The sequence below is a fragment of the Kogia breviceps genome, chromosome 2, assembly GCF_026419965.1.
Source record: "Kogia breviceps isolate mKogBre1 chromosome 2, mKogBre1 haplotype 1, whole genome shotgun sequence".
NCBI classification, from domain to species: Eukaryota; Metazoa; Chordata; class Mammalia; order Artiodactyla; family Physeteridae; genus Kogia; species Kogia breviceps.
The window spans coordinates 102,281,175-102,302,207 of NC_081311.1; positions in this window are offsets into that span (position 1 = coordinate 102,281,175).

Sequence of the window (21,033 nt, forward strand, 5' to 3'; positions counted from 1 at the left end):
AAGGAACTCTGGCACTTGTACTTCCCAAGTGAGCTTAGCTGCACAACGTTTGCCCCACAGTGGCGAGCAGAAACATTGCTAGTGGCCAGTGAGCCACCCCATACACCGGGGCAGTAGCACCACACACATCTCCCAGAAAACAGAGACTTCCCAATCCGTGCGTGTTCTCTTCGAATGGAGAGGGTAGTTTGCAGTCTGCGAAGCACAGTCATGGCCCACAGCGCTGCAGGAGGGCCATCACCAAAGTAAATGTGAAGCCGCCCTCCCTCGAGTGGATAAAGGCCTAACACCACCTGTGAAGGCACGTCACCGTGTGCAAAAGAAGGACAGAAAACGGAAATTTTTCCCTGCAGGAAAAGGGCTCTTGGTTTCTCAAACGGAAAGACAAGCTGTCAGAAGTAAGTCAGTATTGGAGAGAGGCAGAATGCTGTACTTGGCAGAGGCTAGGGTAAGAGGTTCCTCAAAGCAGCCTTCTCAAGGGGCATAGAAGCAGAGGCCTTCTCCAGCGGCCTCTCCACCAGACTCTATACACAACAGGAACACCTTGAACCTGGCTGCGAATGCACAGCTTAGGAGGAAAGCAGTACCCGCATGCTACGAATGTGATCTCTTGATAGTGCCCCAGAAAGGAACTCTGGCACTTGTACTTCCCAAGTGAGCTTAGCTGCACAACGTTTGCCCCACAGTGGCGAGCAGAAACATTGCTAGTGGAAAGTGAGACACCCCATACACCGGGGCAGTAGCACCACACACATCTCCCAGAGAACAGAGACTTCCCAATCCGTGGGTGTTCTCTTCGAATGGAGAGGGTAGTTTACTGTCTGCGAAGCACAGGCATGGCCCACAGCACTGCAGGAGTGCCATCTCCAAAGTGAGTGGGAAGCTGCCCTCCCTCAAGTGGGTAAAGGCCTAACACCAGCCCTGAAGGCACGTCACCGTGTGCAAAAGAAGAACAGAAAACGGACATTTTTCCCTGTAGGCAAAGGGCTCTCGGTTTCTCAAACGGAAAGACAAGCTGTCAGAAGTAAGTCAGTATTGGAGAGAGGCAGAAGGCTGTACTTGGCAGAGGCTAGGGTAAGAGGTTCCTCAAAGCAGCCTTCTCAAAGGGCATAGAAGCGGAGGCCTTCTCCAGCGGCCTCTCCACCAGAGTCTATCCACAAAAGGAACACCTTGAAGCTGGCTGCGAATGCACAGCTGAGGAAGAAAGCAGTACCCGCATGCTACGAATGTGATCTCTTGATGGTGCCCCAGAAAGGAACTCTGGCACTTGTACTTCCCAAGTGAGCTTAGCTGCACAACGTTTGCCCCACAGTGGCGAGCAGAAACATTGCTATTGGCCAGTGAGCCACCCCATACACCGGGGCAGTACACCACACCTATCGCCCAGAGAACAGAGACTTCCCAATCCGTGGGTGTTCTCTTCGAATGGAGAGGGTAGTTTGCAGTCTGCGAGGCACAGTCATGGCCCACAGCGCTGCAGGAGTGCCATCACCAAAGTAAATGCGAAGCTGCCCTCCCTAGAGTGGGTAAAGGCCTAACACCAGCCCTGAAGGCACTTCACCGTGTGCAAACGAAGTACAGAAAACGGAAATTTTCCCTGCAGGAAAAGGGCTCTTGGTTTCGCAAATGGAAAGACAAGCTGTCAGAAGTAAGTCAGTATTGGAGAGAGGCAGAAGGCTGTACTTGGCAGAGGCTAGGGTAAGAGGTTCCTCAAAGCAGCCTTCTCAAAGGGCATAGAAGCAGATGCCTTCTCCAGCGGCCTCTCCACCAGAGTCTATCCACAAAAGGAACACCTTGAAGCTGGCTGCGAATGCACAGCTTAGGAGGAAAGCAGTACCCGCATGCTGCGAATGTGATCTCTTGATGTTGCCCCAGAAAGGAACTCTGGCACTTGTACTTCCCAAGTGAGCTTAGCTGCACAACGTTAGCCCAACAGTGGCGAGCAGAAACATTGCTAGTGGCCAGTGAGCCCCCCCTACACCGGGGCAGTAGCACCACACACATCTCCCAGAGAACAGAGACTTCCCAATCCGTGCGTGTTCTCTTCGAATGAAGAGGGTAGTTTGCAGTCTGCGAAGCACAGTCATGGCCCACAGCGCTGCAGGAGTGCCATCACCAAAGTGAATGGGAAGCTGCCCTCCCTCGAGTGGGTAAGGGCCAAACACCAGCCCTGAAGGCACGTCACCGTGTGCAAAAGAAGAACAGAAAATGGACATTTTTCCCTGTAGCAAAAGGGCTCTCGGTTTCTCAAACGGAAAGACAAGCTGTTAGAAGTAACTCAGTATTGGAGAGAGGCAGAATGCTGTACTTGGCAGAGGCTAGGGTAAGAGGTTCCTCAAAGCAGCCTTCTCAAAGGGCATAGAAGCAGAGGCCTTCTCCAGCGGCCTCTCCACCAGAGTCTATCGACAAAAGGAACACCTTGAAGCTGGCTGCGAATGCACAGCTTAGGAGGAAAGCAGTACCCGCATGCTACGAATGTGATCTCTTGATAGTGCCCCAGAAAGGAACTCTGGCACTTGTACTTCCCAGTGAGCTTAGCTGCAGAACGTTTGCCCCACAGTGGCGAGCAGAAACATTGCTAGTGGAAAGTGAGCCACCCCATACACCGGGGCAGTAGCACCACACACATCTCCCAGAGAACAGAGACTTCCCAATCCGTGCGTGTTCTCTTCGAATGGAGAGGGTAGTTTACTGTCTGCGAAGCACAGGCATGGCCCACAGCACTGCAGGAGTGCCATCTCCAAAGTGAGTGGGAAGCTGCCCTCCCTCAAGTGGGTAAAGGCCTAACACCAGCCCTGAAGGCACGTCACCGTGTGCAAAAGAAGAACAGAAAACGGACATTTTTCCCTGTAGGAAAAGGGCTCTCGGTTTCTCAAACGGAAAGAGAAGCTGTCAGAAGTAAGTCAGTATTGGAGAGAGGCAGAAGGCTGTACTTGGCAGAGGCTAGGGTAAGAGGTTCCTCAAAGCAGCCTTCTCAAAGGGCATAGAAGCAGAGGCCTTCTCCAGCGGCCTCTCCACCAGAGTCTATCCACAAAAGGAACACCTTGAAGCTGGCTGCGAATGCACAGCTGAGGAGGAAAGCAGTACCTGCATGCTACGAATGTGATCTCTTGATGGTGCCCCAGAAAGGAACTCTGGAACTTGTACTTCCCAAGTGAGCTTAGCTGCACAACGTGTGCCCCACAGTGGCGAGCAGAAACATTGCTAGTGGCCAGTGAGCCACCCCATACACCGGGGCAGAAGCACCACACACATCTCCGAGAGAACAGAGACTTCCCAATCCGTGCAAGTTCTCTTCGAATGGAGGGGGTAGTTTGCAGTCTGCGAAGCACAGTCATGACCCACAGCGCTGCAGGAGTGCCATCTCCAAAGTGAATGGGAAGCTACCCTCCCTCGAGTGGGTAAAGGCCTAACACCAGCCATGAAGGCACTTCACCGTGTGCAAAAGAAGGACAGAAAACGGACATTTTTCCCTGCAGGAAAAGGGCTCTTGGTTTCTCAAACGGAAAGACAAGCTGTCAGAAGTAAGTCAGTATTGGAGAGAGGCAGAATGCTGTACTTGGCAGAGGCTAGGGTAAGAGGTTCCTCAAAGCAGCCTTCTCAAGGGGCATAGAAGCAGAGGCCTTCTCCAGCGGCCTCTCCAACAGACTCTATCCACAACAGGAACACCTTGAAGCTGGCTGCGAATGCACAGCTTAGGAGGAAAGCAGTACCCGCATGCTACGAATGTGATCTCTTGATAGTGCCCCAGAAAGGAACTCTGGCACTTGTACTTCCCAAGTGAGCTTAGCTGCACAACGTTTGCCCCACAGTGGCGAGCAGAAACATTGCTATTGGCCAGTGAGCCACCCCATACACCGGGGCAGTAGCACCACACCTATCGCCCAGAGAACAGAGACTTCCCAATCCGTGGGTGTTCTCTTCGAATGGAGAGGGTAGTTTGCAGTCTGCGAGGCACAGTCATGGCCCACAGCGCTGCAGGAGTGCCATCACCAAAGTAAATGCGAAGCTGCCCTCCCTAGAGTGGGTAAAGGCCTAACACCAGCCCTGAAGGCACTTCACCGTGTGAAAAAGAAGTACAGAAAACGGAAATTTTTCCCTGCAGGAAAAGGGCTCTTGGTTTCGCAAACGGAAAGACAAGCTGTCAGAAGTAAGTCAGTATTGGAGAGAGGCAGAAGGCTGTACTTGGCAGAGGCTAGGGTAAGAGGTTCCTCAAAGCAGCCTTCTCAAAGGGCATAGAAGCAGATGCCTTCTCCAGCGGCCTCTCCACCAGAGTCTATCCACAAAAGGAACACCTTGAAGCTGGCTGCGAATGCACAGCTTAGGAGGAAAGCAGTACCCGCATGCTACGAATGTGATCTCTTGATGGTGCCCCAGAAAGGAACTCTGGCATTTGTACTTCCCAAGTGAGCTTAGCTGCACAACGTTTGCCCCACAGTGGCGAGCAGAAACATTGCTAGTGGCCAGTGAGCCACCCCATACACCGGGGCAGTAGCACCACACACATCTCCCAGAGAACAGAGACTTCCCAATCCGTGCGTGTTCTCTTCGAATGAAGAGGGTAGTTTGCAGTCTGCGAAGCACAGTCATGGCCCACAGCGCTGCAGGAGTGCCATCACCAAAGTGAATGGGAAGCTGCCCTCCCTCGAGTGGGTAAGGGCCTAACACCAGCCCTGAAGGCACGTCACCGTGTGCAAAAGAAGAACAGAAAATGGACATTTTTCCCTGTAGCAAAAGGGCTCTCGGTTTCTCAAACGGAAAGACAAGCTGTTAGAAGTAACTCAGTATTGGAGAGAGGCAGAATGCTGTACTTGGCAGAGGCTAGGGTAAGAGGTTCCTCAAAGCAGCCTTCTCAAAGGGCATAGAAGCAGAGGCCTTCTCCAGCGGCCTCTCCACCAGAGTCTATCGACAAAAGGAACACCTTGAAGCTGGCTGCGAATGCACAGCTTAGGAGGAAAGCAGTACCCGCATGCTACGAATGTGATCTCTTGATAGTGCCCCAGAAAGGAACTCTGGCACTTGTACTTCCCAAGTGAGCTTAGCTGCAGAACGTTTGCCCCACAGTGGCGAGCAGAAACATTGCTAGTGGAAAGTGAGCCACCCCATACACCGGGGCAGTAGCACCACACACATCTCCCAGAGAACAGAGACTTCCCAATCCGTGCGTGTTCTCTTCGAATGGAGAGGGTAGTTTACTGTCTGCGAAGCACAGGCATGGCCCACAGCACTGCAGGAGTGCCATCTCCAAAGTGAGTGGGAAGCTGCCCTCCCTCAAGTGGGTAAAGGCCTAACACCAGCCCTGAAGGCACGTCACCGTGTGCAAAAGAAGAACAGAAAACGGACATTTTTCCCTGTAGGAAAAGGGCTCTCGGTTTCTCAAACGGAAAGACAAGCTGTCAGAAGTAAGTCAGTATTGGAGAGAGGCAGAAGGCTGTACTTGGCAGAGGCTAGGGTAAGAGGTTCCTCAAAGCAGCCTTCTCAAAGGGCATAGAAGCAGAGGCCTTCTCCAGCGGCCTCTCCACCAGAGTCTATCCACAAAAGGAACACCTTGAAGCTGGCTGCGAATGCACAGCTGAGGAGGAAAGCAGTACCTGCATGCTACGAATGTGATCTCTTGATGGTGCCCCAGAAAGGAACTCTGGAACTTGTACTTCCCAAGTGAGCTTAGCTGCACAACGTGTGCCCCACAGTGGCGAGCAGAAACATTGCTACTGGCCAGTGAGCCACCCCATACACCGGGGCAGAAGCACCACACACATCTCCGAGAGAACAGAGACTTCCCAATCCGTGCAAGTTCTCTTCGAATGGAGGGGGTAGTTTGCAGTCTGCGAAGCACAGTCATGACCCACAGCGCTGCAGGAGTGCCATCACCAAAGTGAATGGGAAGCTACCCTCCCTCGAGTGGGTAAAGGCCTAACACCAGCCATGAAGGCCCTTCACCGTGTGCAAAAGAAGGACAGAAAACGGACATTTTTCCCTGCAGGAAATGGGCTCTTGGTTTCTCAAACGGAAAGACAAGCTCTCAGTAATAAGTCAGTATTGGAGACAGGCAGAAGGCTGTACTTGGCAGAGGCTAGGGTAAGAGGTTCCTCAAAGCAGCCTTCTCAAAGGGCATAGAAGCAGAGGCCTTCTCAAGCGGCCTCTCCACCAGAGTCTATCCACAAAAGGAACACCTTGAAGCTGGCTGCGAATGCACAGCTTAGGAGGAAAGCAGTACCCGCATGCTACGAATGTGATCTCTTGATGGTGCCCCAGAAAGGAACTCTGGCACTTGTACTTCCCAAGTGAGCTTAGCTGCACAACGTTTGCCCAACAGTGGCGAGCAGAAACATTGCTAGTGTCCAGTGAGCCACCCCATACACCGGGGCAGTAGCACCACACACATCTCCCAGAGAACAGAGACTTCCCAATCCGTGCGTGTTCTCTTCGAATGGAGAGGGTAGTTTGCAGTCTGCGAAGCACAGTCATGGCCCACAGCGCTGCAGCAGTGCCATCACCAAAGTGAATGGGAAGCTGCCCTCCCTCGAGTGGGTAAGGGCCTAACACCAGCCCTGAAGGCACGTCACCGTGTGCAAAAGAAGAACAGAAAACGGACATTTTTCCCTGTAGCAAAAGGGCTCTCGGTTTCTCAAACGGAAAGACAAGCTGTTAGAAGTAACTCAGTATTGGAGAGAGGCAGAATGCTGTACTTGGCAGAGGCTAGGGTAAGAGGTTCCTCAAAGCAGCCTTCTCAAGGGGCATAGAAGCAGAGGCCTTTTCCAGCGGCCTCTCCAACAGACTCTATCCACAACAGGAACACCTTGAAGCTGGCTGCGAATGCACAGCTTAGGAGGAAAGCAGTACCCGCATGCTACGAATGTGATCTCTTGATAGTGCCCCAGAAAGGAACTCTGGCACTTGTACTTCCCAAGTGAGCTTAGTTGCACAACGTTTGCCCCACAGTGGCGAGCAGAAACATTGCTAGTGGAAAGTGAGCCACCCCATACACCGGGGCAGTAGCACCACACACATCTCCCAGAGAACAGAGACTTCCCAATCCGTGCGTGTTCTCTTCGAATGGAGAGGGTAGTTTACTGTCTGCGAAGCACAGGCATGGCCCACAGCACTGCAGGAGTGCCATCTCCAAAGTGAGTGGGAAGCTGCCCTCCCTCAAGTGGGTAAAGGCCTAACACCAGCCCTGAAGGCACGTCACCGTGTGCAAAAGAAGAACAGAAAACGGACATTTTTCCCTGTAGGAAAAGGGCTCTCGGTTTCTCAAACGGAAAGACAAGCTGTCAGAAGTAAGTCAGTATTGGAGAGAGGCAGAAGGCTGTACTTGGCAGAGGCTAGGGTAAGAGGTTCCTCAAAGCAGCCTTCTCAAAGGGCATAGAAGCAGAGGCCTTCTCCAGCGGCCTCTCCACCAGAGTCTATCGACAAAAGGAACACCTTGAATCTGGCTGCGAATGCACAGCTGAGGAAGAAAGCAGTACCCGCATGCTACGAATGTGATCTCTTGATGGTGCCCCAGAAAGGAACTCTGGCACTTGTACTTCCCAAGTGAGCTTAGCTGCACAACGTTTGCCCCACAGTGGCGAGCAGAAACATTGCTATTGGCCAGTGAGCCACCCCATACACCGGGGCAGTAGCACCACACCTATCGCCCAGAGAACAGAGACTTCCCAATCCGTGGGTGTTCTCTTCGAATGGAGAGGGTAGTTTGCAGTCTGCGAGGCACAGTCATGGCCCACAGCGCTGCAGGAGTGCCATCACCAAAGTAAATGCGAAGCTGCCCTCCCTAGAGTGGGTAAAGGCCTAACACCAGCCCTGAAGGCACTTCACCGTGTGAAAAAGAAGTACAGAAAACGGAAATTTTTCCCTGCAGGAAAAGGGCTCTTGGTTTCGCAAACGGAAAGACAAGCTGTCAGAAGTAAGTCAGTATTGGAGAGAGGCAGAAGGCTGTACTTGGCAGAGGCTAGGGTAAGAGGTTCCTCAAAGCAGCCTTCTCAAAGGGCATAGAAGCAGATGCCTTCTCCAGCGGCCTCTCCACCAGAGTCTATCCACAAAAGGAACACCTTGAAGCTGGCTGCGAATGCAAAGCTTAGGAGGAAAGCAGTACCCGCATGCTGCGAATGTGATCTCTTGATGTTGCCCCAGAAAGGAACTCTGGCACTTGTACTTCCCAAGTGAGCTTAGCTGCACAACGTTAGCCCAACAGTGGCGAGCAGAAACATTGCTAGTGGCCAGTGAGCCCCCCCTACACCGGGGCAGTAGCACCACACACATCTCCCAGAGAACAGAGACTTCCCAATCCGTGCGTGTTCTCTTCGAATGAAGAGGGTAGTTTGCAGTCTGCGAAGCACAGTCATGGCCCACAGCGCTGCAGGAGTGCCATCACCAAAGTGAATGGGAAGCTGCCCTCCCTCGAGTGGGTAAGGGCCTAACACCAGCCCTGAAGGCACGTCACCGTGTGCAAAAGAAGAACAGAAAATGGACATTTTTCCCTGTAGCAAAAGGGCTCTCGGTTTCTCAAACGGAAAGACAAGCTGTTAGAAGTAACTCAGTATTGGAGAGAGGCAGAATGCTGTACTTGGCAGAGGCTAGGGTAAGAGGTTCCTCAAAGCAGCCTTCTCAAAGGGCATAGAAGCAGAGGCCTTCTCCAGCGGCCTCTCCACCAGAGTCTATCGACAAAAGGAACACCTTGAAGCTGGCTGCGAATGCACAGCTTAGGAGGAAAGCAGTACCCGCATGCTACGAATGTGATCTCTTGATAGTGCCCCAGAAAGGAACTCTGGCACTTGTACTTCCCAAGTGAGCTTAGCTGCACAACGTTTGCCCCACAGTGGCGAGCAGAAACATTGCTAGTGGAAAGTGAGCCACCCCATACACCGGGGCAGTAGCACCACACACATCTCCCAGAGAACAGAGACTTCCCAATCCGTGCGTGTTCTCTTCGAATGGAGAGGGTAGTTTACTGTCTGCGAAGCACAGGCATGGCCCACAGCACTGCAGGAGTGCCATCTCCAAAGTGAGTGGGAAGCTGCCCTCCCTCAAGTGGGTAAAGGCCTAACACCAGCCCTGAAGGCACGTCACCGTGTGCAAAAGAAGAACAGAAAACGGACATTTTTCCCTGTAGGAAAAGGGCTCTCGGTTTCTCAAACGGAAAGACAAGCTGTCAGAAGTAAGTCAGTATTGGAGAGAGGCAGAAGGCTGTACTTGGCAGAGGCTAGGGTAAGAGGTTCCTCAAAGCAGCCTTCTCAAAGGGCATAGAAGCAGAGGCCTTCTCCAGCGGCCTCTCCACCAGAGTCTATCCACAAAAGGAACACCTTGAAGCTGGCTGCGAATGCACAGCTGAGGAGGAAAGCAGTACCTGCATGCTACGAATGTGATCTCTTGATGGTGCCCCAGAAAGGAACTCTGGAACTTGTACTTCCCAAGTGAGCTTAGCTGCACAACGTGTGCCCCACAGTGGCGAGCAGAAACATTGCTACTGGCCAGTGAGCCACCCCATACACCGGGGCAGAAGCACCACACACATCTCCGAGAGAACAGAGACTTCCCAATCCGTGCAAGTTCTCTTCGAATGGAGGGGGTAGTTTGCAGTCTGCGAAGCACAGTCATGACCCACAGCGCTGCAGGAGTGCCATCACCAAAGTGAATGGGAAGCTACCCTCCCTCGAGTGGGTAAAGGCCTAACACCAGCCATGAAGGCACTTCACCGTGTGCAAAAGAAGGACAGAAAACGGACATTTTTCCCTGCAGGAAATGGGCTCTTGGTTTCTCAAACGGAAAGACAAGCTCTCAGTAATAAGTCAGTATTGGAGACAGGCAGAAGGCTGTACTTGGCAGAGGCTAGGGTAAGAGGTTCCTCAAAGCAGCCTTCTCAAAGGGCATAGAAGCAGAGGCCTTCTCAAGCGGCCTCTCCACCAGAGTCTATCCACAAAAGGAACACCTTGAAGCTGGCTGCGAATGCACAGCTTAGGAGGAAAGCAGTACCCGCATGCTACGAATGTGATCTCTTGATGGTGCCCCAGAAAGGAACTCTGGCACTTGTACTTCCCAAGTGAGCTTAGCTGCACAACGTTTGCCCAACAGTGGCGAGCAGAAACATTGCTAGTGTCCAGTGAGCCACCCCATACACCGGGGCAGTAGCACCACACACATCTCCCAGAGAACAGAGACTTCCCAATCCGTGCGTGTTCTCTTCGAATGGAGAGGGTAGTTTGCAGTCTGCGAAGCACAGTTATGGCCCACAGCGCTGCAGCAGTGCCATCTCCAAAGTGAATGGGAAGCTGCCCTCCCTCAAGTGGGTAAAGGCCTACAACCAGCCCTGAAAGGACGTCAACGTGTGCAAAAGAAGGACAGAAAACGGACATTTTTCCCTGCAGGAAAAGGGCTCTCGGTTTCTCAAACGGAAAGACAAGCTGTCAGAAGTAAGTCAGTATTGGAGAGAGGCAGAAGGCTGTACTTGGCAGAGGCTAGGGTAAGAGGTTCCTCAAAGCAGCCTTCTCAAAGGGCATAGAAGCAGAGGCCTGCTCCAGCGGCCTCTCCACCAGAGTCTATCCACAAAAGGAACACCTTGAAGCTGGCTGCGAATGCACAGCTTAGGAGGAAAGCAGTACCCGCATGCTACGAATGTGATCTCTTGATGGTGCCCCAGAAAGGAACTCTGGCACTTGTACTTCCCAAGTGAGCTTAGCTGCACAACGTTTGCCCCACAGTGGCGAGCAGAAACATTGCTAGTGGCCAGTGAGCCACCCCATACACCGGGGCAGTAGCACCACACCTATCGCCCAGAGAACAGAGACTTCCCAATCCGTGCGTGTTCTCTTTGAATGGAGAGGGTAGTTTGCAGTCTGCGAAGCACAGTCATGGCCCACAGCGCTGCAGGAGTGCCATCACCAAAGTAAATGCGAAGCTGCCCTCCCTCGAGTGGGTAAAGGCCTAACACCAGCCCTGAAGGCAGTTCACCGTGTGCAAAAGAAGGACAGAAAACGGACATTTTTCCCTGCAGGAAAAGGGCTCTTGGTTTCTCAAACGGAAAGACAAGCTGTCAGAAGTAAGTCAGTATTGGAGAGAGGCAGAATGCTGTACTTGGCAGAGGCTAGGGTAAGAGGTTCCTCAAAGCAGCCTTCTCAAAGGGCATAGAAGCAGATGCCTTCTCCAGCGGCCTCTCCACCAGAGTCTATCCACAAAAGGAACACCTTGAAGCTGGCTGCGAATGCACAGCTGAGGAGGAAAGCAGGACCCGCATGCTGCGAATGTGATCTCTTGATGTTGCCCCAGAAAGGAACTCTGGCACTTCTACTTCCCAAGTGAGCTTAGCTGCACAACGTTTGCCCAACAGTGGCGAGCAGAAACATTGCTAGTGGCCAGTGAGCACCCCCTACACCGGGGCAGTAGCACCACACACATCTCCCAGAGAACAGAGACTTCCCAATCCGTGCGTGTTCTCTTCGAATGGAGAGGGTAGTTTGCAGTCTGCGAAGCAGAGTCATGGCCCGCAGCGCTGCAGGAGTGCCATCTCCAAAGTGAATGGGAAGCTGCCCTCCCTCGAGTAGGTAAGGGCCTAACACCAGCCCTGAAGGCACCTCACCGTGTGCAAAAGAAGAACAGAAAACAGACATTTTTCCCTGTAGCAAAAGGGCTCTCGGTTTCTCAAACGGAAAGACAAGCTGTTAGAAGTAACTCAGTATTGGACAGAGGCAGAAGGCTGTACTTGGCAGAGGCTAGGGTAAGAGGTTCCTCAAAGCAGCCTTCTCAAAGGGCATAGAAGCAGAGGCCATCTCCAGCGGCCTCTCCACCAGAGTCTATCCACAAAAGGAACACCTTGAAGCTGGCTGCGAAAGCACAGCTGAGGAGGAAAGCAGTACCCGCATGCTATGAATGTGATCTCTTGATGGTGCCCCAGAAAGGTACTCTGGCACTTGTACATCCCAAGTGAGCTTAGCTGCACAACGTTTGCCCCACAGTGGCGAGCAGAAACATTGCTAGTGGAAAGTGAGCCACCCCATACACCGGGGCAGTAGCACCACACACATCTCCCAGAGAACAGAGACTTCCCAATCCGTGCGTGTTCTCTTCGAATGGAGAGGGTAGTTTACTGTCTTCGAAGCACAGGTATGGCCCACAGCACTGCAGGAGTGCCATCTCCAAAGTGAGTGGGAAGCTGCCCTCCCTCAAGTGGGTAAAGGCCTAACACCAGCCCTGAAGGCACGTCACCGTGTGCGAACGAAGAACAGAAAACGGACATTTTTCCCTGTAGGAAAAGGGCTCTCGGTTTCTCAAACTGAAAGACAAGCTGTCAGAAGTAAGTCAGTATTGGAGAGAGGCAGAAGGCTGTACTTGGCAGAGGCTAGGGTAAGAGGTTCTTCAAAGCAGTCTTCTCAAAGGGCATAGAAGCAGAGGCCTTCTCCAGCGGCCTCTCCACCAGAGTCTATCGACAAAAGGAACACCTTGATGCTGGCTGCGAATGCACAGCTTAGGAGGAAAGCAGTACCCGCATGCTACGAATGTGATCTCTTGATGGTGCCACAGAAAGGAACTCTGGAACTTGTACTTCCCAAGTGAGCTTAGCTGCACAACGTGTGCCCCACAGTCGCGAGCAGAAACATTGCTAGTGGCCAGTGAGCCACCCCATACACCGGGGCAGAAGCACCACACACATCTCCGAGAGAACAGAGACTTCCCAATCCGTGCAAGTTCTCTTTGAATGGAGGGGGTAGTTTGCAGTCTGCGAAGCACAGTCATGGCCCACAGCGCTCCAGGAGTGCCATCTCCAAAGTGAATGGGAAGCTACCCTCCCTCGAGTGGGTAAAGGCCTAACACCAGCCGTGAAGGCACTTCACCGTGTGCAAAAGAAGGACAGAAAACGGACATTTTTCCCTGCAGGAAATGGGCTCTTGGTTTCTCAAACGGAAAGACAAGGTCTCAGTAATAAGTCAGTATTGGAGAGAGGCAGAATGCTGTACTTGGCAGAGGCTAGGGTAAGAGGTTCCTCAAAGCAGCCTTCTCAAAGGGCATAGAAGCAGAGGCCTTCTCCAGCGGCCTCTCCACCAGAGTCTATCCACAAAAGGAACACCTTGAAGCTGGCTGCGAATGCACAGCTTAGGAGGAAAGCAGTACCCGCATGCTACGAATGTGATCTCTTGATGGTGCCCCAGAAAGGAACTCTGGCACTTGTACTTCCCAAGTGAGCTTAGCTGCACAACGTTTGCCCAACAGTGGCGAGCAGAAACATTGCTAGTGGAAAGTGAGCCACCCCATACACCGGGGCAGTAGCACCACACACATCTCCCAGAGAACAGAGACTTCCCAATCCGTGCGTGTTCTCTTCGAATGGAAAGGGTAGTTTGCAGTCTGCGAAGCACAGTCATGGCCCACAGCGCTGTAGCAGTGCCATCTCCAAAGTGAATGGGAAGCTGCCCTCCCTCAAGTGGGTAAAGGCTTACAACCAGCCCTGAAAGCACGTCAACGTGTGCAAAAGAAGGACAGAAAACGGACATTTTTCCCTGCAGGAAAAGGGCTCTTGGTTTCTCAAACGGAAAGACAAGCTGTCAGAAGTAAGTCAGTATTGGAGAGAGGCAGAAGGCTGTACTTGGCAGAGGCTAGGGTAAGAGGTTCCTCAAAGCAGCCTTCTCAAAGGGCATAGAAGCAGAGGCCTTCTCCAGCGGCCTCACCACCAGAGTCTATCCACAAAAGGAACACCTTGCAGCTGGCTGTGAATGCACAGCTTACGAGGAAAGCAGTACCCGCATGCTACGAATGTGATCTCTTGATGGTGCCCCAGAAAGGAACTCTGGCACTTGTACTTCCCAAGTGAGCTTAGCTGCACAACGTTTGCCCCACAGTGGCGAGCAGAAACATTGCTAGTGGAAAGTGAGCCACCCCATACACCGGGGCAGTAGCACCACACACATCTCCCAGAGAACAGAGACTTCCCAATCCGTGCGTGTTCTCTTCGAATGGAGAGGGTAGTTTGCAGTCTGCGAAGCACAGTCATGGCCCGCAGCGCTGCAGGAGTGCCATCTCCAAAGTGAATGGGAAGCTGCCCTCCCTCGAGTAGGTAAGGGCCTAACACCAGCCCTGAAGGCACCTCACCGTGTGCAAAAGAAGAACAGAAAACAGACATTTTTCCCTGTAGCAAAAGGGCTCTCGGTTTCTCAAACGGAAAGACAAGCTGTTAGAAGTAACTCAGTATTGGACAGAGGCAGAAGGCTGTACTTGGCAGAGGCTAGGGTAAGAGGTTCCTCAAAGCAGCCTTCTCAAAGGGCATAGAAGCAGAGGCCATCTCCAGCGGCCTCTCCACCAGAGTCTATCCACAAAAGGAACACCTTGAAGCTGGCTGCGAAAGCACAGCTGAGGAGGAAAGCAGTACCCGCATGCTACGAATGTGATCTCTTGATGGTGCCCCAGAAAGGTACTCTGGCACTTGTACTTCCCAAGTGAGCTTAGCTGCACAACGTTTGCCCCACAGTGGCGAGCAGAAACATTGCTAGTGGAAAGTGAGCCACCCCATACACCGGGGCAGTAGCACCACACACATCTCCCAGAGAACAGAGACTTCCCAATCCGTGCGTGTTCTCTTCGAATGGAGAGGGTAGTTTACTGTCTTCGAAGCACAGGTATGGCCCACAGCACTGCAGGAGTGCCATCTCCAAAGTGAGTGGGAAGCTGCCCTCCCTCAAGTGGGTAAAGGCCTAACACCAGCCCTGAAGGCACGTCACCGTGTGCGAACGAAGAACAGAAAACGGACATTTTTCCCTGTAGGAAAAGGGCTCTCGGTTTCTCAAACTGAAAGACAAGCTGTCAGAAGTAAGTCAGTATTGGAGAGAGGCAGAAGGCTGTACTTGGCAGAGGCTAGGGTAAGAGGTTCTTCAAAGCAGTCTTCTCAAAGGGCATAGAAGCCGAGGCCTTCTCCAGCGGCCTCTCCACCAGAGTCTATCGACAAAAGGAACACCTTGATGCTGGCTGCGAATGCACAGCTTAGGAGGAAAGCAGTACCCGCATGCTACGAATGTGATCTCTTGATGGTGCCCCAGAAAGGAACTCTGGAACTTGTACTTCCCAAGTGAGCTTAGCTGCACAACGTGTGCCCCACAGTCGCGAGCAGAAACATTGCTAGTGGCCAGTGAGCCACCCCATACACCGGGGCAGAAGCACCACACACATCTCCGAGAGAACAGAGACTTCCCAATCCGTGCAAGTTCTCTTTGAATGGAGGGGGTAGTTTGCAGTCTGCGAAGCACAGTCATGGCCCACAGCGCTCCAGGAGTGCCATCTCCAAAGTGAATGGGAAGCTACCCTCCCTCGAGTGGGTAAAGGCCTAACACCAGCCGTGAAGGCACTTCACCGTGTGCAAAAGAAGGACAGAAAACGGACATTTTTCCCTGCAGGAAATGGGCTCTTGGTTTCTCAAACGGAAAGACAAGCTCTCAGTAATAAGTCAGTATTGGAGAGAGGCAGAAGGCTGTACTTGGCAGAGGCTAGGGTAAGAGGTTCCTCAAAGCAGCCTTCTCAAAGGGCATAGAAGCAGAGGCCTTCTCCAGCGGCCTCTCCACCAGAGTCTATCCACAAAAGGAACACCTTGAAGCTGGCTGCGAATGCACAGCTTAGGAGGAAAGCAGTACCCGCATGCTACGAATGTGATCTCTTGATGGTGCCCCAGAAAGGAACTCTGGCACTTGTACTTCCCAAGTGAGCTTAGCTGCACAACGTTTGCCCAACAGTGGCGAGCAGAAACATTGCTAGTGGAAAGTGAGCCACCCCATACACCGGGGCAGTAGCACCACACACATCTCCCAGAGAACAGAGACTTCCCAATCCGTGCGTGTTCTCTTCGAATGGAAAGGGTAGTTTGCAGTCTGCGAAGCACAGTCATGGCCCACAGCGCTGCAGCAGTGCCATCTCCAAAGTGAATGGGAAGCTGCCCTCCCTCAAGTGGGTAAAGGCTTACAACCAGCCCTGAAAGCACGTCAACGTGTGCAAAAGAAGGACAGAAAACGGACATTTTTCCCTGCAGGAAAAGGGCTCTTGGTTTCTCAAACGGAAAGACAAGCTGTCAGAAGTAAGTCAGTATTGGAGAGAGGCAGAAGGCTGTACTTGGCAGAGGCTAGGGTAAGAGGTTCCTCAAAGCAGCCTTCTCAAAGGGCATAGAAGCAGAGGCCTTCTCCAGCGGCCTCACCACCAGAGTCTATCCACAAAAGGAACACCTTGCAGCTGGCTGTGAATGCACAGCTTACGAGGAAAGCAGTACCCGCATGCTACGAATGTGATCTCTTGATGGTGCCCCAGAAAGGAACTCTGGCACTTGTACTTCCCAAGTGAGCTTAGCTGCACAACGTTTGCCCCACAGTGGCGAGCAGAAACATTGCTAGTGGAAAGTGAGCCACCCCATACACCGGGGCAGTAGCACCACACACATCTCCCAGAGAACAGAGACTTCCCAATCCGTGCGTGTTCTCTTCGAATGGAGAGGGTAGTTTGCAGTCTGCGAAGAACAGTCATGGCCCACAGCGCTGCAGGAGTGCCATCACCAAAGTGAATGGGAAGCTGCCCTCCCTCGAGTCGGTAAAGGCCTAACACCAGCCCTGAATGCACGTCACCCTGTGAAAAAGAAGAACAGAAAACGGACATTTTTCCCTGTAGGAAAAGGGCTCTCGGTTTCTCAAACGGAAAGACAAGCTGTCAGAAGTAAGTCAGTATTGGAGAGAGGCAGAAGGCTGTACTTGGCAGAGGCTAGGGTAAGAGGTTCCTCAAAGCAGCCTTCTCAAAGGGCATTGAAGCAGAGGCCTTCTCCAGCGGCCTCTCCACCAGAGTCTATCCACAAAAGGAACACCTTGAAGCTGGCTGCGAATGCACAGCTTTGGAAGAAAGCAGTACCCGCATGCTACGAATGTGATCTCTTGATGGTGCCCCAGAAAGGAACTCTGGCACTTGTACTTCCCAAGTGAGCTTAGCTGCACAACGTTTGCCCCACAGTGGCGAGCAGAAACATTGCTAGTGGCCAGTGAGCCACCCCATACACCGGGGCAGTAGCACCACACCTATCGCCGAGAGAACAGAGACTTCCCAATCCGTGCGTGTTCTCTTTGAATGGAGAGGATAGTTTGCAGTCTGCGAAGCACAGTCATGGCCCACAGCGCTGCAGGAGTGCCATCACCAAAGTAAATGCGAAGCTGCCCTCCCTCGAGTGGGTAAAGGCCTAACACCAGCCCTGAAGGCACGTCACGGTGTGCAAAAGAAGGACAGAAAACGGAAATTTTTCCCTGCAGGAAAAGGGCTCTTGGTTTCTCAAACGGAAAGACAAGCTGTCAGAAGTAAGTCAGTATTGGAGAGAGGCAGAAGGCTGTACTTGGCAGAGGCTAGGGTAAGAGGTTCCTCAAAGCAGCCTTCTCAAAGGGCATAGAAGCAGATGCCTTCTCCAGCAGCCTCTCCACCAGAGTCTATCCACAAAAGGAACACCTTGAAGCTGGCTGCGAATGCACAGCTGAGGAGGAAAGCAGTACCCGCATGCTGAGAATGTGATCTCTTGATGTTGCCCCAGAAAGGAACTCTGGCACCTGTACTTCCCAAGTGAGCATAGCTGCACAACGTTTGCCCAACAGTGGCGAGCAGAAACATTGCTAGTGGCCAGTGAGCCCCCCCTACACCGGGGCAGTAGCACCACACACATCTCCCAGAGAACAGACACTTCCCAATCCGTGCGTGTTCTCTTCGAATGGAGAGGGTAGTTTGCAGTCTGCGAAGCACAGTCATGGCCCACAGCGCTGCAGGAGTGCCATCACCAAAGTGAATGGGAAGCTGCCCTACCTCGAGTGGGTAAGGGCCTAACACCAGCCCTGAAGGCACGTCACCGTGTGCAAAAGAAGAACAGAAAACGGACATTTTTCCCTGTAGCAAAAGGGCTCTCGGTTTCTCAAACGGAAAGACAAGCTGTTAGAAGTAACTCAGTATTGGAGAGAGGCAGAATGCTGTACTTGGCAGAGGCTAGGGTAAGAGGTTCCTCAAAGCAGCCTTCTCAAAGGGCATAGAAGCAGATGCCTCCTCCAGCGGCCTCTCCACCAGAGTCTATCCACAAAAGGAACACCTTGAAGCTGGCTGCGAATGCACAGCTGAGGAGGAAAGCAGTACCCTCATGCTACGAATGTGATCTCTTGATGGTGCCCCAGAAAGGAACTCTGGCACTTGTACTTCCCAAGTGAGCTTAGCTGCACAACGTTTGCCCCACAGTGGCGAGCAGAAACATGGCTAGTGGAAAGTGAGCCACCCCATACACCGGGGCAGTAGCACCACACACATCTCCCAGAGAACAGAGACTTCCCAATCCGTGCGTGTTCTCTTCGAATGGAGAGGGTAGTTTACTGTCTGCGAAGCACAGGCATGGCCCACAGCACTGCAGGAGTGCCATCTCCAAAGTGAGTGGGAAGCTGCCCTCCCTCAAGTGGGTAAAGGCCTAACACCAGCCCTGAAGGCACGTCACCGTGTGCAAAAGAAGAACAGAAAACGGACATTTTTCCCTGTAGGAAAAGGGCTCTCGGTTTCTCAAACGGAAAGACAAGCTGTCAGAAGTAACTCAGTATTGAAGAGAGGCAGAAGGCTGTACTTGGCAGAGGCTAGGGTAAGAGGTTCCTCAAAGCAGCCTTCTCAAAGGGTATAGAAGCAGAGGCCTTCTCCAGCGGCCTCTCCACCAGAGTCTATCCACAAAAGGAACACCTTGAACCTGGCTGCGAATGTACAGCTGAGGAAGAAAGCAGTACCCGCATGCTACGAATGTGATCTCTTGATGGTGCCCCAGAAAGGAACTCTGGCACTTGTACTTCCCAAGTGAGCTTAGCTGCACAACGTTTGCCCCACAGTGGCGAGCAGAAACATTGCTAGTGGAAAGTGAGCCACCCCATACACCGGGGCAGTAGCACCACACACATCTCCCAGAGAACAGAGTCTTCCCAATCCGTGCGTGTTCTCTTCGAATGGAGAGGGTAGTTTACTGTCTGCCAAGCACAGGCATGGGCCACAGCGCTGCAGGAGTGCCATCTCCAAGGTGAGTGGGAAGCTGCCCTCCCTCAAGTGGGTAAAGGCCTAACACCAGCCCTGAAGGCACGTCACCGTGTTCAAAAGAAGAACAGAAAACGGACATTTTTCCCTGCAGGAAAAGGGCTCTCGGTTTCTCAAACGAAAGACAAGCTCCTAGAAGTAAGTCAGTATTGGAGAGAGGCAGAAGGCTTTACTTGGCAGACGCTAGGGTAAGAGGTTCCTCAAAGCAGCCTTCTCAAAGGGCATAGAAGCAGAGGCCTTCTCCAGCGGCCTCTCCACCAGAGTCTATCCACAAAAGGAACACCTTGAAGCTGGCTGCGAATGCACAGCTGAGGAGGAAAGCAGTACCCGCATGCTACGAATGTGATCTCTTGATGGTGCCCCAGAAAGGAACTCTGGCACTTGTACTTCCCAAGTGAGCTTAGCTGCACAACGTTTGCCCCACAGGGGCGAGCAGAAACATTGCTAGTGGCCAGTGAGCCACCCCATACACCGGGGCAGTAGCACCACACACATCTCCCAGAGAACAGAGACTTCCCAATCCGTGCGTGTTCTCTTCGAATGGAGAGGGTAGTTTACTGTCTGCGAAGCACAGGCATGGCCCACAGCACTGCAGGAGTGCCATCTCCAAAGTGAGTGGGAAGCTGCCCTCCCTCAAGTGGGTAAAGGCCTAACACCAGCCCTGAAGGCACGTCACCGTGTGCAAAAGAAGAACAGAAAACGGACATTTTTCCCTGTAGGAAAAGGGCTCTCACTTTCTCAAATGTAAAGACAAGCTGTCAGAAGTAAGTCAGTATTGGAGAGAGGCAGAAGGCTGTACTTGGCAGAGGCTAGGGTAAGAGGTTCTTCAAAGCAGTCTTCTCAAAGGGCATAGAAGCAGAGGCCTTCTCCAGCGGCCTCTCCACCAGAGTCTATCGACAAAAGGAACACCTTGAAGCTGGATGAGAATGCACAGCTTAGGAGGAAAGCAGTACCCGCAGGCTACGAATGTGATCTCTTGATGGTGCCCCAGAAATGAACTCTGGCACTTGTACTTCCCAAGTGAGCTTAGCTGCACAACGTGTGCCCCACAGTGGCGAGCAGAAACGTTGCTAGTGGCCAGTGAGCCACCCCATACACCGGGGCAGAAGCACCACACACATCTCCGAGAGAACAGAGACTTCCCAATCCGTGCAAGTTCTCTTCGAATGGAGGGGGTAGTTTGCAGTCTGCGAAGCACAGTCATGGCCCACAGCGCTGCAGCAGTGCCATCTCCAAAGTGAATGGGAAGCTGCCCTCCCTCAAGTGGGTAAAGGCCTACAACCAGCCCTGAAAGCACGTCAACGTGTGCAAAAGAAGGACAGAAAACGGACATTTTTCCCTGCAGGAAATGGGCTCTTGGTTTCTCAAACGGAAAGACAAGCTGTCAGAAGTAAGTCAGTATTGGAGAGAGGCAGAAGGCTGTACATTGCAGAGGCAAGGGTAAGAGTTTCCTCAAAGCAGCCTTCTCAAAGGGCATAGAAGCAGAGGCCTTCTCCAGCGGCCTCTCCACCAGAGTCTATCCACAAAAGGAACACCTTGAAGCTGGCTGCGAATGCACAGCTTAGGAGGAAAGCAGTACCCGCATGCTACGAATGTGATCTCTTGATGGTGCCCCAGAAAGGAACTCTGGCACTTGTACTTCCCAAGTGAGCTTAGCTGCACAACGTTTGCCCCACAGTGGCGAGCAGAAACATTGCTAGTGGCCAGTGAGCCACCCCATACACCGGGGCAGTAGCACCACACACATCTCCCAGAGAACAGAGACTTCCCAATCCGTGCGTGTTCTCTTCGAATGGAGAGGGTAGTTTACTGTCTGCCAAGCACAGGCATGGCCCACAGCGCTGCAGGAGTGCCATCTCCAAGGTGAGTGGGAAGCTGCCCTCCCTCAAGTGGGTAAAGGCCTAACACCAGCCCTGAAGGCACGTCACCGTGTTCAAAAGAAGAACAGAAAACGGACATTTTTCCCTGCAGGAAAAGGGCTCTCGGTTTCTCAAACGAAAG